The following is a 13,249-nucleotide window of genomic DNA, read 5'->3' as shown; positions in this document are numbered from 1 at the left end:
GGATACATTGTTGAGTTTGGCACCACAGAATAGAGAAGGGAAAACAGTTTCAGGCGATACTCTTTCTCCCCAACACCTGAGTCCTAGAAGTCAGGTAAAGTCAATGGCAACTGGTACAAAATCAAACGCTTAGGGCAGAAGAAATTAAATCAGGGAGAAGAGAGCCCAATGCAAATAATTTCCAATCCTTTCACAGTCACATACCTTTTGCAACAAGGTATATGACTCTCCCTAATCATCTATCATTGAGTTCCTGCTTTGAAAAGCGATATATCCTCCTCATGAAACAGCAGCATGGACCAGCCTGCAGCAACTGATCCAGGGACTATAGCCATGGCCCAAAACCAAAAACCATGCTATAAAGCCAAAGCACTTTCAAACGTGTGATCTCTCATGCCTGTTACTGCCTAAGGATGGCAGTAGGGAGGTCTTCAGAAGACAAATTCTAATATGGAAGCAATCGGCTGGTCAGAGAACTTAAGACTCCCAGAAATTATCAGAAGGGAAACCACAAGTTTCTAAGATAAAAGCAAATTGGTTGATGAACTGAACAGCCCAACAGCCCAGAGTTTACTCAGGACAGACGATGTTCCACTTTTCTTCCCACAAACCTTGTTCACAGGGCTCCCATCTTCACACTGACACCAACAAAGAGACTATTTTTTCCCTGAGCCAGGCAAACAAAAGACTTACATAGAACTAGGGTGGCTTGTAAGACAGGGACATGAAAGATCTTAGTGCCTGTTTCTCTTAGACATCTGGCAAGGACCCCAAAATAATGCATCTGCATCTTGATCTGCATTTCTTCAGCAAGCTTCCAGTGCTCTTCCCCTGAAGTACTAATCAGAAGTAGGTTTTTCCAGAAGCTGGGACAGTTTATTGGTAACTTATTTGTGTAAGAACAGTACTACACTGACTGGGGGAAGTGCTCCTACCTGGCTTAAATCCTGGGGCCATTCCGTCTCCAGGAAGACATCTCGTGCACAGTTTGTACTAAGCACACAGTTTGATGGCACGAGCCACTCAATCGTTGCTGACTGCCAAGAGCATACAGGCTGCAGGGGGACAAGCCAACCTTAATTGGCCTTAGCGGTGTAAATTAAACCCCACAACACACCCAAGCAAACAGTTTCTTTGGAGGAGCAAGTATGAGTTATTTTGCTGCAGCTATAAAGGAAACATTGCTGCTAGGACATGCCCCTGGAGTGACTGTGCTGCTCAGTTCTCCCGCTGCATTCCTGGGGTTGTTTAGCAAGGACTCAGCTCCAGCCTCTCCACGAGCAAGAAGTCTGAACCCTGAATGCCATCTGCAAACACAGCCAGACTCCACCTCCTGCATGCCTGCAGGCCACCAGGTGTGGCCAGGAATGGCACAAGCTACACACCAAACACACCTTTGATGTGGAGCTGAAAGCATGTAGCCAGGGGGCATGAACAGCACGCCGCGCCGTGCTGACTCCCAGTGCAGGAATGTGGCTGCAACCACAGGCCAAGGAAGGCAAACACATTGCATTCCTCACCAGGCAGGGAAGGAAAACAAGCAGCAAGCCCACACACCCGCCAGGCTGACACCCGCCACGCTCCCCACGCACGCCAGCCCTGCTACCGCCAGTGACCCAACAACAGCTTTGGCCTCAAACTCTTCCACTGGGCCTTCTCGAGCTCTCCAGGTGACTTGAAGCCACAGGCAAGAGACACAGCATAAGGAGAAGCACCCACTGGGCACATATACTGCAGGGAGAGGAGCCACCATCACAGTCAGGAAGCAATTGCATTCCAGAGCAGGAACAGAGCACTGCACAGTAGCCTGGGAAGGGAATTTCCCTGCCTTTTCCTACAAGGCAAGGGCAGAATGCAACACTAAGCCTTGCTGATTTGAGGGGCAGAGCTGAAAGGAGGCTGACTTTGGACCCCTTCGAAGCACTCCAGATGCCCAAGCTTTTATCCTTCCCCAGGAAACCACCCCAACTGCAGTCAAGCAGCTTTTCTCTGGGATGCGATCACTTCTGCATCCCATCCTCACACTGTACTCACCGCCCAGAAACAGATTTGATTGTCACTGCACACTATCCTGCTCTCCAACAGCACTGACACCACATTACTTACACCACAAACACGAGAAGACAGACTCAGTGTACAAAAATTCAATGCATAAGGAACTAAAACAGTGGGACAGGGGGTTATGTTTATTTTATTTAGTGGCCGAAGCTTTCACCAGAAAAAAATACCACTTTTCCACAGGCAGTGCCTAGAAGTCCAAAAAGCTTTCTGAAGAATTCAGTTACTAAAGGGTTCTGAACTTCAGCAAAGCACAGGAATGCCAGAAAGGAGCAGGATTTCATAAGGAAAGAATGACAGAAACTATACAGCACAAGCTGGAACAGCAGAACAGAAATTCCCCTTTACTTTCCAGGAAGTGAAGAGCACACACATGGGAGGGAGTCCTGTGCTGTCACTGCACAAAACAACACCAGTGAATTCCAAGAGCACCAACAAAGGTCTGTGATACTATAATCTCTCAGGAACCTGGAAGGGGAAGAGTCAGTGTGGCCACAAGCTCCAGAGACACACCGACACATCTAGCAAGCTGCCAGAGCAGGGATTGTTTCTAAGGATGTGGCCCTGCTGCTCCACACTCCACGCATGTACTTCAGTGCCCTCACCGGAGAATGGGTTGCTGTTAGGTAACCAGAACAGACCAGGTGAGGTGCAACATTTTCCCATGCCCATTAAATTTCAATGCCTCAAACCATCTACTCCCTTTCAAGCCAGGAAGGTAGGCTGCTGCACTAGCAACAGCTTTTGGAAGAAAGAGGCATGAAAGGCTAGATTTACCAATAGATTTATATCCATAGATATAAATAGAAGCCTGGCAGGATGTACAAAAGCACCCAACAGATTAGGTGTCTAAATCACCCCATGCTGGAGAAAGGGCTTCTCCAGTTCTAACCACTCCATACCTCTCCAACCCCAACCACCACAAGAAAAACCCAGAGAGTACGGAAGCCCCTGCTGCTCCACAGGCTGCCAAGGGCCAGCCCCGTGCAATGCACTTCAATGTGACTGCAACCAAATGCCCACAAGTCTCAACAGCACAACCGGCCACGGCCTCAGCATTCACAGCATTTCCATCTGCCCAGTTCCCGGAATAGGAGCTGCCACCTCAGCCTCTCCTCTCCTCTTCCCTCCCCCCAACTACACTTTTATTTTTCATAGACTAAAAGCTGTTTTAAGATACAACCCTCATCCTGCCACCAGTGGGCGGGTGAGTGGGGGAAAGGGGCCCTTTATAATTGTAGTGTTGCAATCTGCCAGCCCAGCCAGGCGGCCTGTTCCCGCCTGCACCGTATTAAATACCTTATAACTGATTACACCCCCATGGGGCATGATTAGCAGTCTTCAGAGAACAAAGTCTACTTTCATAAGAATAAGAACAGACACGTACTGCTAACCTACTACACAGCTGGGCAGGTGAGGAAAAAAAAAAGAAGGGTGTGGGGAGGGTAAGCTAACTGTATGGCTAACTCCATCCTTTCCCTCCCTCCCTTATTCCAGCATCTCTGAGTTGCTATTTCCACTGCCCTGAACCATTCCCTTCAGACCTAACCCAGAAGATTCAGGTAACATAGGACAACAGATAACCTTCTGCCTTTGGAAGCTGGGCAAAGTCCTCACCTGCAGGGGGTAAGGCCTTGAGGCAAGCAGACAGAGCTTTGCTCTGAGTGATGGCAATTCCTTCACACCAGTTCCCAGGAAAAGGGAAAGGTGAATTCCAACAGCTGCATAAAAACAGCAGTGAGGAGGGAAAGTCTGCAATACAATCAGGTACCCACCCCCTCTCTAACAACGCATATATCTGGAAAGCCTACATAAGCAAGAGCAAAGCACCTGATTCCATCTCCAGGTTAAGAGCTCTCCTGAAATGCGCAATTTCTTTTCTTGTGGGCAGTGAGGAGGCAGCAAAGAGAAGGAAAATCCTCTGTATCTGAGGTAGATAATAGGGATCCCCAAACATACACAGTCCATACGCACTGCCGCAACAAAGAACCAGCTTGATGGAAACTTAGCCAATCCAACATGAAATGACCTACCGCCCATTAGCAGGTGCCTTCCACATCTCAAATGCCCACATAAACAGCCACAAACATATTCGGTACTATCTGGCCTCCATCTCAGCATGGCAGAAAGAACTAAACTGACTGCACAGCCTTTCACCAAAATGCATTAGAAAAACAAAAAGGAGGAAACTCCTTGCCTCAGGCAAGCCTAGCAAGAGCCCTTCTACCTGCTCTCCCCAATCAGTGACAGAAGAGAGCAAAGCAGGAGGCTCCAGGAGAATACTCTATTTCAGAGGGATGTCTGAGCAGCAGCCTCAACAAAACAGTAAGAACCTTTCTGTTTTCATTTTGGAAACAAGTTCTCTGCTTTACCCAGAGCTTATTTTCTCTGCCCTGTGGATGCTTATGGTACAGCCTGGAAGCACTTGTGTTTCACCAGTGCAGCTAGAAGGAGGTGCCCCACTAACACATTCCACCCAGATTCTTACCCAACCCACCCAAGAGGGGATTTGTAGATGGAGACACCAACCCAGTTAAAATAATCTACTTATATCTGCATTACTCAGCAGCTGGTCCATCAGCCAGCATGCAGGAGGTATCTGAACTCCACTGTCTAGCCTCATTTGTACAGCAGAATCTGAATATTCTCTTTATTACAAAAAGACCTGAAGGCACCAACTGTCTCTACACTCCAACGTACCCAGCATTGATGTAACAGCATCAATATTTGTAGAGTTATGAAACAGATCATGCTTTCAGGGTTTGGAAAAATGGGAGGTTTCACCATAAACACAAGTTAGTCATTAAAAGTTCCTGGAGGTAATTTAAATTAGCACAGACAACACAATAGCCTTACTATGGGAGCTGAAATTGCAAAGCTGTAATAAATCCACATGGCCCAGTAAAACTTCTCCTAAAAGCTGCAAGTTAGTTGTGAAGCCCCAGATGGCCGCCTAGAATCAGATTCTGCTGCCAGGGGCTAACAAAAGGGAAATCACACTTCACACGCACACACACACAATCTCCACAGCCCCTCAGCTCCTAAAAGACAAAAGTAGTCTACTTGCATTTTGGATAAATAAGTTATATTTATAGTGTGTGTTTTTGTATATATAAACATATAACTAAAATAAAACCCCCACAACTTATAATGGTTTTTCAATCCCTCACCATGCTGGGCAACCACCAGTCAGGCACTTGAGCTCCCACTGGAGCACTGCAATACAGCACTCTCCCCCCTGGCTGCTGTACCCCAACACTGACCCCCATTCCCAGAGTAAATTGCCTCCTGCTGCAGAGAAGCACTCTGGCTATTCCGTTCCTAGTATTCACCACCAGAGCAAGAGACCCTAATTTAGCCCCGCACGGGCCTTCTGCAAACTGCTAATCCCCCATGCACAGCTGTTTTTCAAATGCATGGGAATGAGCAAACTGTAAACGATTTATGGCGCGTGGCAGGAAGACTCCTGGCTCCCTGCATAGGCAGGGTTTTGGGACAAGATCATGCTTGGACTAATGTTTATATTGCAAGTTGTCAGGCGGACAGTAAATCATCTCCAGAGCTGCACAGTAATACAGCTCTTCTCATCCAGCTGGAGCTTCCATGACACTGAACTCTGTTACAGCCATTCCAGATACACCTGGGAACCTATTACAAAGGCATAACCAAATCAAGAAAAAACAGGTACACTTTAAAGTTGATTCTGCAGAAATTACACAGTTCAGAAAGGGTGATTTGCTCTCAGGAATCAGTCTGACCTGGTATGAGAGGCTTCCCCAAGATGACACTCCTTACTAAGCCTAGGAAAAAGTAGGCTAACTGCCTATGCAGACGTTTATTGACAGAGTGAATTTGCTAGGAAAATCTGCAGATCAGCTAGTTGAGAAAATCCTTCTCAATAAAGTTTGCATTTCCTAGGATTTACATCCTAGCACAAGCAATACTCAGACATCTAATTCTAGAAGAAATATATTTTGCATACTTTAGTGCATGAGATGCTTTCTGCTCAAAGAAATGAAACCTCTTTAAAAGCAGGATCTGAACTTGAAGTCCATTTTCAAGAAAGGTGACTTATAACAACTAAATTAAACAAACATTCCACTGTTTCTATTGCTTTCTTTTCCCCCATTTGACAGGACTCTGCACAACATACATTGGGTATGGATTGCATGCAGTAAAATGGGAAAGATGCCTTAAACAAGGAAAAAAAAAAAAGAAATAAAACACAGAACAACAAAACGGTAGAATTAACTGCAATCACTTTTTGCTCGTATAAAATTAATCTGATTCCAAGTCACCTCTTGAAAATATTGTAACCTCCCCATTGGGCAGCAGCAGAGCCCTTGCTAATGAACAGGGAAGCTGTAGGATGAAATCTCATTCAGGAGACAATGAAGCAAGGCATCTTTGGGAACTGCACAGAGCTTGTGCAGCAAGACATATCCAGGTCTGAATTCTGTTGCCCTGAGTGGCGTATGCTAAGATAATGGTCAAAAAACTTACTGCCACAGTAATTACCTAATTATTGCCTTGGGAAAACAACTTACGTTCTCTTGATACAAATGCTACAAAGCAAAATTTGCCTAAGGCTTTTTATGAGCCTAAGTATGATTCCTCAATATGAGAGAAACTACCTCGTCTGCCACTTCTCATTCCAGAACCATTTGCACACGGGTGCTACATTAATGCAACCAGACAACTGAGTCTTTAAGTACAAGAGTAAGAAAACCCACAGTTACAATTTCTACAACACTGCCAAAGCCAGCTTCACCGCACAGACAAAATACAAATACAGAAGTCAACCAAAGACACAACAGTTGCCACAGACTCTCAGTTCTGAATTTGCTGACCCATAAAGATCAGAAAGTTAAACTAGCTCTCTCTTGCCACTAGTAGGAGGTACCTAAAAACCAGCCTCATCGCAGAAAACCTTATTTCCCAATTCTGACCCTTTTCACTTTTTAATCTTTATTCTCTTAGTATTACACACTTTCTGTGAAAGTCAGCAGCTCCTTACACCTGCCACAAAAGGGCTACGTTGTGCCCTAGAGCACACGCTGTTCCAGAGCAGCCCATAAGGAGGGTATCCACACACAGATCTTAGGGTTTGCATGACCTGCTCCTAGCTCTGAAAATCCTCCCCCTCTACAATTATCTCCAGGAGTTCCCCTTGCATTTAGGCAGATATTGCAAGCACCTCTTATACATACCACCTTACCACTACCACTTACCATTATTAGTCTATCCAGCAAATCAGATTGATGCCTACGTGACCAAGCAGCACTGCTGAGCCTCTGGATCCCGAGCAAATTGGACAATAGCATAGAACACAAGTTGTGCCTTCCCAAACATCAGTAAGGTGAAGCTCAGGCCACAAGATACGAGATGTTACTTGAATAGCTTTAAAGTCCACCTCCTCAGCTGTCTTTGGGATTAAAGTCCATTATAAAACTGCAACGTGGAAAGGCCAAACTCCGCATGCTTTCCTTGCTTGGAAGCAAAGGCAAGAGAAACAATTCACTATGTCTGACCACTGAAGAGTAAAGAAACAATACTTACATGCCTTCACATTCATGAATAAGACAGTCTTCATCTATGGACTGCGCTAACCATTCCAAGAGCCTCACTTACAATCCTCAACTATCAGCCCTAGTCATAGCAGCTGTAGTGCCTTTTTTTTTTTTAAAAAAAAGATGTGGTTATCAAAAAAGTAAAGGTTAGCAGGCAATCTAAATAGTAAGTGTGATTCAATCCCTCACCTCTGACACAAGCCAATACTAGGTGGTTTAGAAGACAGCAAGAAGCCCCGGTGGACAAATACAGAATGCAATGCCCTTTTTTCTAACCTTTACCTGTTAGAGATTGGGTTATGTCTGAAAAAAAAAAAAACATTCCTTCTAAAACAAGCTCTTTAGCTAAAGCAAGTCTGAACACTACCACTCATATAAGTGCTTGATCTTTTCTGAGCTCTCAGCCTCAGTGCTATTATGTGGTAGTGAATTTGCACAGATTAGACATCATGTGAAAATACTTTAAAATCATTATTCAGTTTGATGCCTATCAGTTTTACTGAATTGCATTCACCTCAACTGAAGAACACATTCCAGCTTCTTCACCTCTGTGCAGCAGTCTTCCTCAGACTTGGCACCCAGCACTGCTGAAAAGCAGAGGAAAACTGAGCCCACCCAAGTGATGCCTTTCCTGCATTCCAACCATTGCAAAGCTGTTCTCACACTCCTACATGGCCTTCCACACCATTTCCTTCCTAAGCACAGCTCCCAAGAGGACACTCCAGAGGGTGGCTTATGTCATTCCAAACATGAGACAGCCTACAAGCTTCTGCTTTTGGCCTTCTCTGCCAAGACCTTACATGAACATCCTGGCAACAAAGAGAACAATTTCCGAGTCTAGAACAATCAAGGTAAACAAACGAGAAAATAAGAGTTGCAAACATTCAGCCAGATAAGGCAATACCAGATGTGGAAAAAATGAAGCAGCTCCTGGGGAGAAGGGGGGTTTCAGAATGCTTACTTGTCTTAAAGAAGGCCAGGCCTGACTTCACAGCAATTTCATCATGCTGCAGAACATGAAGGACAACAGATCACAAAAGGCCTACTTCATTTTAAAGTCACGGCTATGCACATGCTTTTTATAGTTTTTTCCTTACTGTGCTTTACTAAAACATTTAGCATCACAGTATTCAAGCATCTTACAGATATTTATGGACTCTTCCTAAAATGCTTAGTGAGATGGGCATTAATTTTTACAGTCAAAGAACAGAAAGCAAGAATCAGTAATTATCTGAACACACATAATCAATCTCTGGCAGAAAACAGGTATCCTACATCCCAGTTCAGCACTCTCACCACATGTTCATCCTTCCCCTCTAGCCAGCTACAAAGGTTTTAAAGTTTTAAGAAGTAAGATTCTTCCTATTTCAGTTACAGACCCAGCTGATCTACATTACAAAAATCCCTGAGGTACAGGAACTAGTAGGAGAGTGTGACAGACAATTTTACACCAAAGGTATTAGCCCCATTTGCACAGATTATACATGCTGTTCTTTTGCAGTCCTGTGTAAAATGGGTTTCAGGGAGGACCCTGGATATTTATCCAGTTACCAGTAACTTAAGAGGCACAACCTAGAACAAATGCCAGAAGCACTCACTCTCTCCAGTCAAGGTATCATACAAAAAGTGGATATCCTCCCAAACAAAACTTTCAAGTTAGGGGAGCTTCAGAACCTTAAATTTACTTGCAAAGGATCAATCAAATCCAACAGCCACGGATGTCTGCTCAGCTCATTATGAAAATCCCCATTCCTGATAACACTGGTCAAAAGAGCACAGTGACATCAAAAAGGTATCAAGTACAATTCTCATTTCTTAGTGGAGGAATCCTGCCCTCAAGCAGTATCACATTCAGACTCGTTGGAGGCTCCTTGACGCAGCATTTCTACAGTAACACGAAAGGTAGAAGGTTATTAACTACTGCTACATTAATCTTGTCACGCTGTGCTGTAAAAACTGTTAACAGGGACACAAAGTGGTTAATCACAATGCCATAACCTCCAGATTTATTTATTGGGACTGTGCTGTAGAAGTGATGAACACATGGAAATCTCAAGAGTCTGGTTTGCGGCAAAACCTTCATAAAACAGACATTTTTAGCAGGTTAGAGAGCTCGCCTTTGGAAAAATCATCAGCTTCCAAGGCTCAGAAACATCAAATCTACATTGAACTGCCAAAAAAAAAAAAAAAAAAAAAAAAAAGAAAAATAGTCACAATTTCTAAAACTTGTTTATATTGCTATTACTTAAGCAGTTAGATTTTTTTTTCCCCCAACAAGCAATTTATATGCCACACTGGCTTCCATAAATCCTTTCTCCAAGCTTTCTCTGGTACCGTTCACACCAACGCATTGATCAGAAAACATCCATTGTCCGAGTCAACTTTATTTACCTTGCTGTGGGAAGAAAAGGGGCAAACCTGCAAAGGACTACTCCTCTTGTGAAGGTATAACTTATTTCCTGCTTTCCCTAAATACTGTGCCACATGGCTATATGGACAGGGCAGATAAGAAATCAGGACTTGAAGGCTGCAAAGCAAGTAACTTATCAGCAGCTAACAAACTACTTGGAATGCTGAAGAAGAATGCAAGGTCATCTCTGGTTCAAAAAGATGGTTTGAAGAGACAACAGGTCCTTGCATGCAACACCTCTCCTCCTGACCCAAGGCCCTGTTTCATCCTAAGATGAAGATGGCCATGAATTGCACTTCTGAACTCTGCTGCTTCTTCTGAAATGCAACCCCACAATTTCAAGAGTACTGGGTGACTGGCAAGGTATTAACAGCCAAAAGCTTCTGATACCACAGCTAGAGCCTGGAAGCTTCAATTTTGATTTACCAGAAGCTGAAACACACCACATGTAAAGTACTGTTGGGATACACATATTTTCTGCAGAGATCCTACAAGAGGAAAAAAAAAAAAAAAACAACAAAAAAACAAACAAACAAAAAAAGGAATTGTGATCTGACAAGTGAAGTGAAAGGGATGAAAAATTTACAGGACCAAGCAGTTAGGTATCAAATAGCTGCCCCTGTAACCAGACCTCAATGATGAGTTCAGGAGAGCACAAAGAGGCCAGCAGCATACCTGCACCATCCATCATTGGATCAGTTAAAATATGGGTAGAGAAAACAATGCAGCAGAAGAAATAACCTAACAGAACAGAGGGTCACTAGAATTACTTAATTGTCACATCACAATAACTGCAAGGGCAACATCTCCAGAAAGGATTTCACTGTGATTGGTTCAGCAGACCTCTTGCCATTACACAGAAAACATCACTATTTCAACACTGACAGAAGGGACTCTAGGGATGGGGTGTTTTTTCTGTTTTTTTGGTGGTTTTTTTTGTTTGTTTGTTTTACATAGCATGTGAAGGGCACTAGCCCACGTCTTCTATTGAACTTTCCTTCCCACGGGCTCTTACTGAATTTTTCAGGGTTACACCCATTCCATTTGCATCCCTGATCTCTTCATTCAGGCAACATAAGTCTAATGTGATGCAAAGAACACCATAGGGAAGGACAGTTTTTCAGGTATGTGGTTCCATAGCCTCAAATAATTCAAGTGAAGGGACAAGAAGAGCATGGCTCAATTCAGCATCAGCTCTCTCCTGACTTTCTTACCTGCGATCTGATGCTTCAACAGAGATTCATTGCTTCCTCTTAAGCTGACGTTTTTCCCATTTCTTTCTCTGAATCTGTAAAACACAAATGAACACCTCTGAAAAGCCTTCTCTGGCATAAAGTAACTGTATTTAATAGATGACTCCTTCCAGTGCACAGCCTCCACCTGGCATCACTCAGATCTAGGTCATTTGCAGCCTTGCCAGACCTGCACATCACTTGCATGCCCTGCTGCCTCCCAATGCAGTACCCTGCCCATTTAAAAATCCACCCACACTCAATCTTTCACCGCACGCCACACTGTGTGTTTAAGCTCTGAGCCAGAAGCAGGTCACTATTGTTTGCTTAGATCTTTTCTTCAAAGTCTTCTCATGTCTGGAAACACCGTAGGGAGCACCTCTTGTAGTGGACACCCAGGCTGGCAGATAACTTCCCATCTGACCCCCGGGCTTGGCAGACGGTGAGTGCTGCTCCCTCCACCCCAGCTCTGTGTCAGTTATGCTGTGACTCCTTAAAACATGCGCCCCGGCCCACGCTGGTTCTGCCTCGCAGCTCCTAGTCCAGCACCCCTGCACGAATCCCGCTCCTCACCCCTCCACACCCCGCGCCCACCCATCTCCCACCCGCAGAAAGAGCCCCCACAGCTAAACCCCCACCGCCGCCGCCCCGTCCGGGAAGGCCGGCGAGGCCCGTGGGCAGGGCCAGAGCTCGGTCCCCAGCCGGTCGCCGCCCCCGCTCCCCGTCCCCATGGCCCCGTCCCGGTTCTGACCCGGTCGGGCTCGTTTCCACCCTGGATTCCCGGGACTTTGCGACCGGTTCGGTCCCGGTTCGACCTCGCCTCGGGCCCGCCCCAAACTTTGCCCCCGCTCGGCCCGGCCCCACGCTCTCACTTCAGGCCGCCATGTTGCCGCGGGGCACGCCGGGTAATCCGGCGGAATCCCCACGCCGCAGCGCGGTGCGTCATCGGGCAGCACGGGAGGGGCGGGGCCGCGCGTCCCCTCCGTCACCGCGGCAACGCGCCGCGCGGAAACCAGGCCGGCGGAGGAGAGGGGCGGCGGGCGGGGCGCTACCAGCGGGCGGGGGGCGATGGGAGAGCCCAAGTGCTGGGGGGGGGGAGAGGCGTGGGGTCATTGGCTGGCTTAGGTTGGGGGACCATAAGGGTTATCTGGTTCAAAACCCAGCCGTGGGCGGGACTGCTGTCCACCAGCTCGGGCTGCTCGGGACCCCACCCAACCTGGCCTTGAGCCTGCAGGGATGGGGCACCACAGTTTCTCTGGGGAGCTGGGCCAGCACCTCACCACCTTCTGAGTAAAGAATTTCTTCCTAACACCTAACCTAAATCTCCCCTCTTTTAGCTTAAAGCCATTCCCCATTGTCCTATCACTATCAGGCCATATGAAAAGCCAGTCCTCCTCCTGCTTGTATGCTCCCTTCAAGTACTGGAAGCTCACAATGTGGTCTCTCTGGAGTCTTCCTCAGGGCTGAACAAGCTCTACTCCTTCAGCCTTTCTTCATAGGAGAGGTGCTCCAGCTCTCCGATCATCCTCATGACCCTTCTCCGGACCTGCTCCAGCAGCAGCTCCACATCCTTGCTGTGCTGGGTGTTTCATCCTGGACATAACACTCTAGATGGGGCCTCACAAGGGCAGAGTACAGGGGCACAAATGCCCCTGAGGCCACAGCTCTCTGTGCTGCCAGCAAGGCCAGAGAGATTCCAAAGTTGAACGGAAAAACCTACCTACAAGTCCTGAGGACTTCTGCTGCCTCTTAGAGAAGAGGGGCTGACAGTAAAAGTGGACAAGAACAGATCAAACCTGGACACAGCTACGATCATGAACTTTGGTTTCTATTGGCAAACTCATCCACTTCATTTTTCTACACTTGAAGATTCAGCAAGTTAATATATTTTACATTTTAACCAAATTGGCCCTCTTGTTCCATTCTGAGCTCACACACGTCCTTTGCCCACTGCCCTCTAAGCCTGTCCTGCAGCCTTA

General features: G+C 46.2%; 1 protein-coding gene across 3 annotated transcripts in view; it reads right to left on the bottom strand.

Moving 5' to 3' along the window:
• TJAP1 (tight junction associated protein 1) overlaps nt 1-12,198 on the bottom strand; it is a 38,428-nt gene extending 26,230 nt beyond the window's left edge. The window contains exons 1-2 of one of the 3 annotated variants that reach the window (XM_048936080.1): nt 12,143-12,198; nt 11,253-11,326 (exon numbers count right to left, since the gene is read on the bottom strand). The gene's annotated coding sequence lies outside the window, so the exon portion shown is untranslated. Of the gene's footprint in view, nt 1-7,289; nt 7,461-11,252; nt 11,327-12,021 lie in introns of those variants that run through there. The other 2 variants (XM_048936079.1, XM_048936081.1) reach the window with 2 other exon arrangements.
• Between the last annotated feature and the right edge of the window lie 1,051 nt (nt 12,199-13,249).

Source organism: Lagopus muta, chromosome 2 (genome assembly GCF_023343835.1).
Source record: "Lagopus muta isolate bLagMut1 chromosome 2, bLagMut1 primary, whole genome shotgun sequence".
In the NCBI taxonomy this organism is placed as follows: Eukaryota; Metazoa; Chordata; class Aves; order Galliformes; family Phasianidae; genus Lagopus; species Lagopus muta.
The sequence above is the reverse complement of the archived record's forward strand: the minus strand, read 5'-3'. Positions and strand labels throughout refer to the sequence as shown.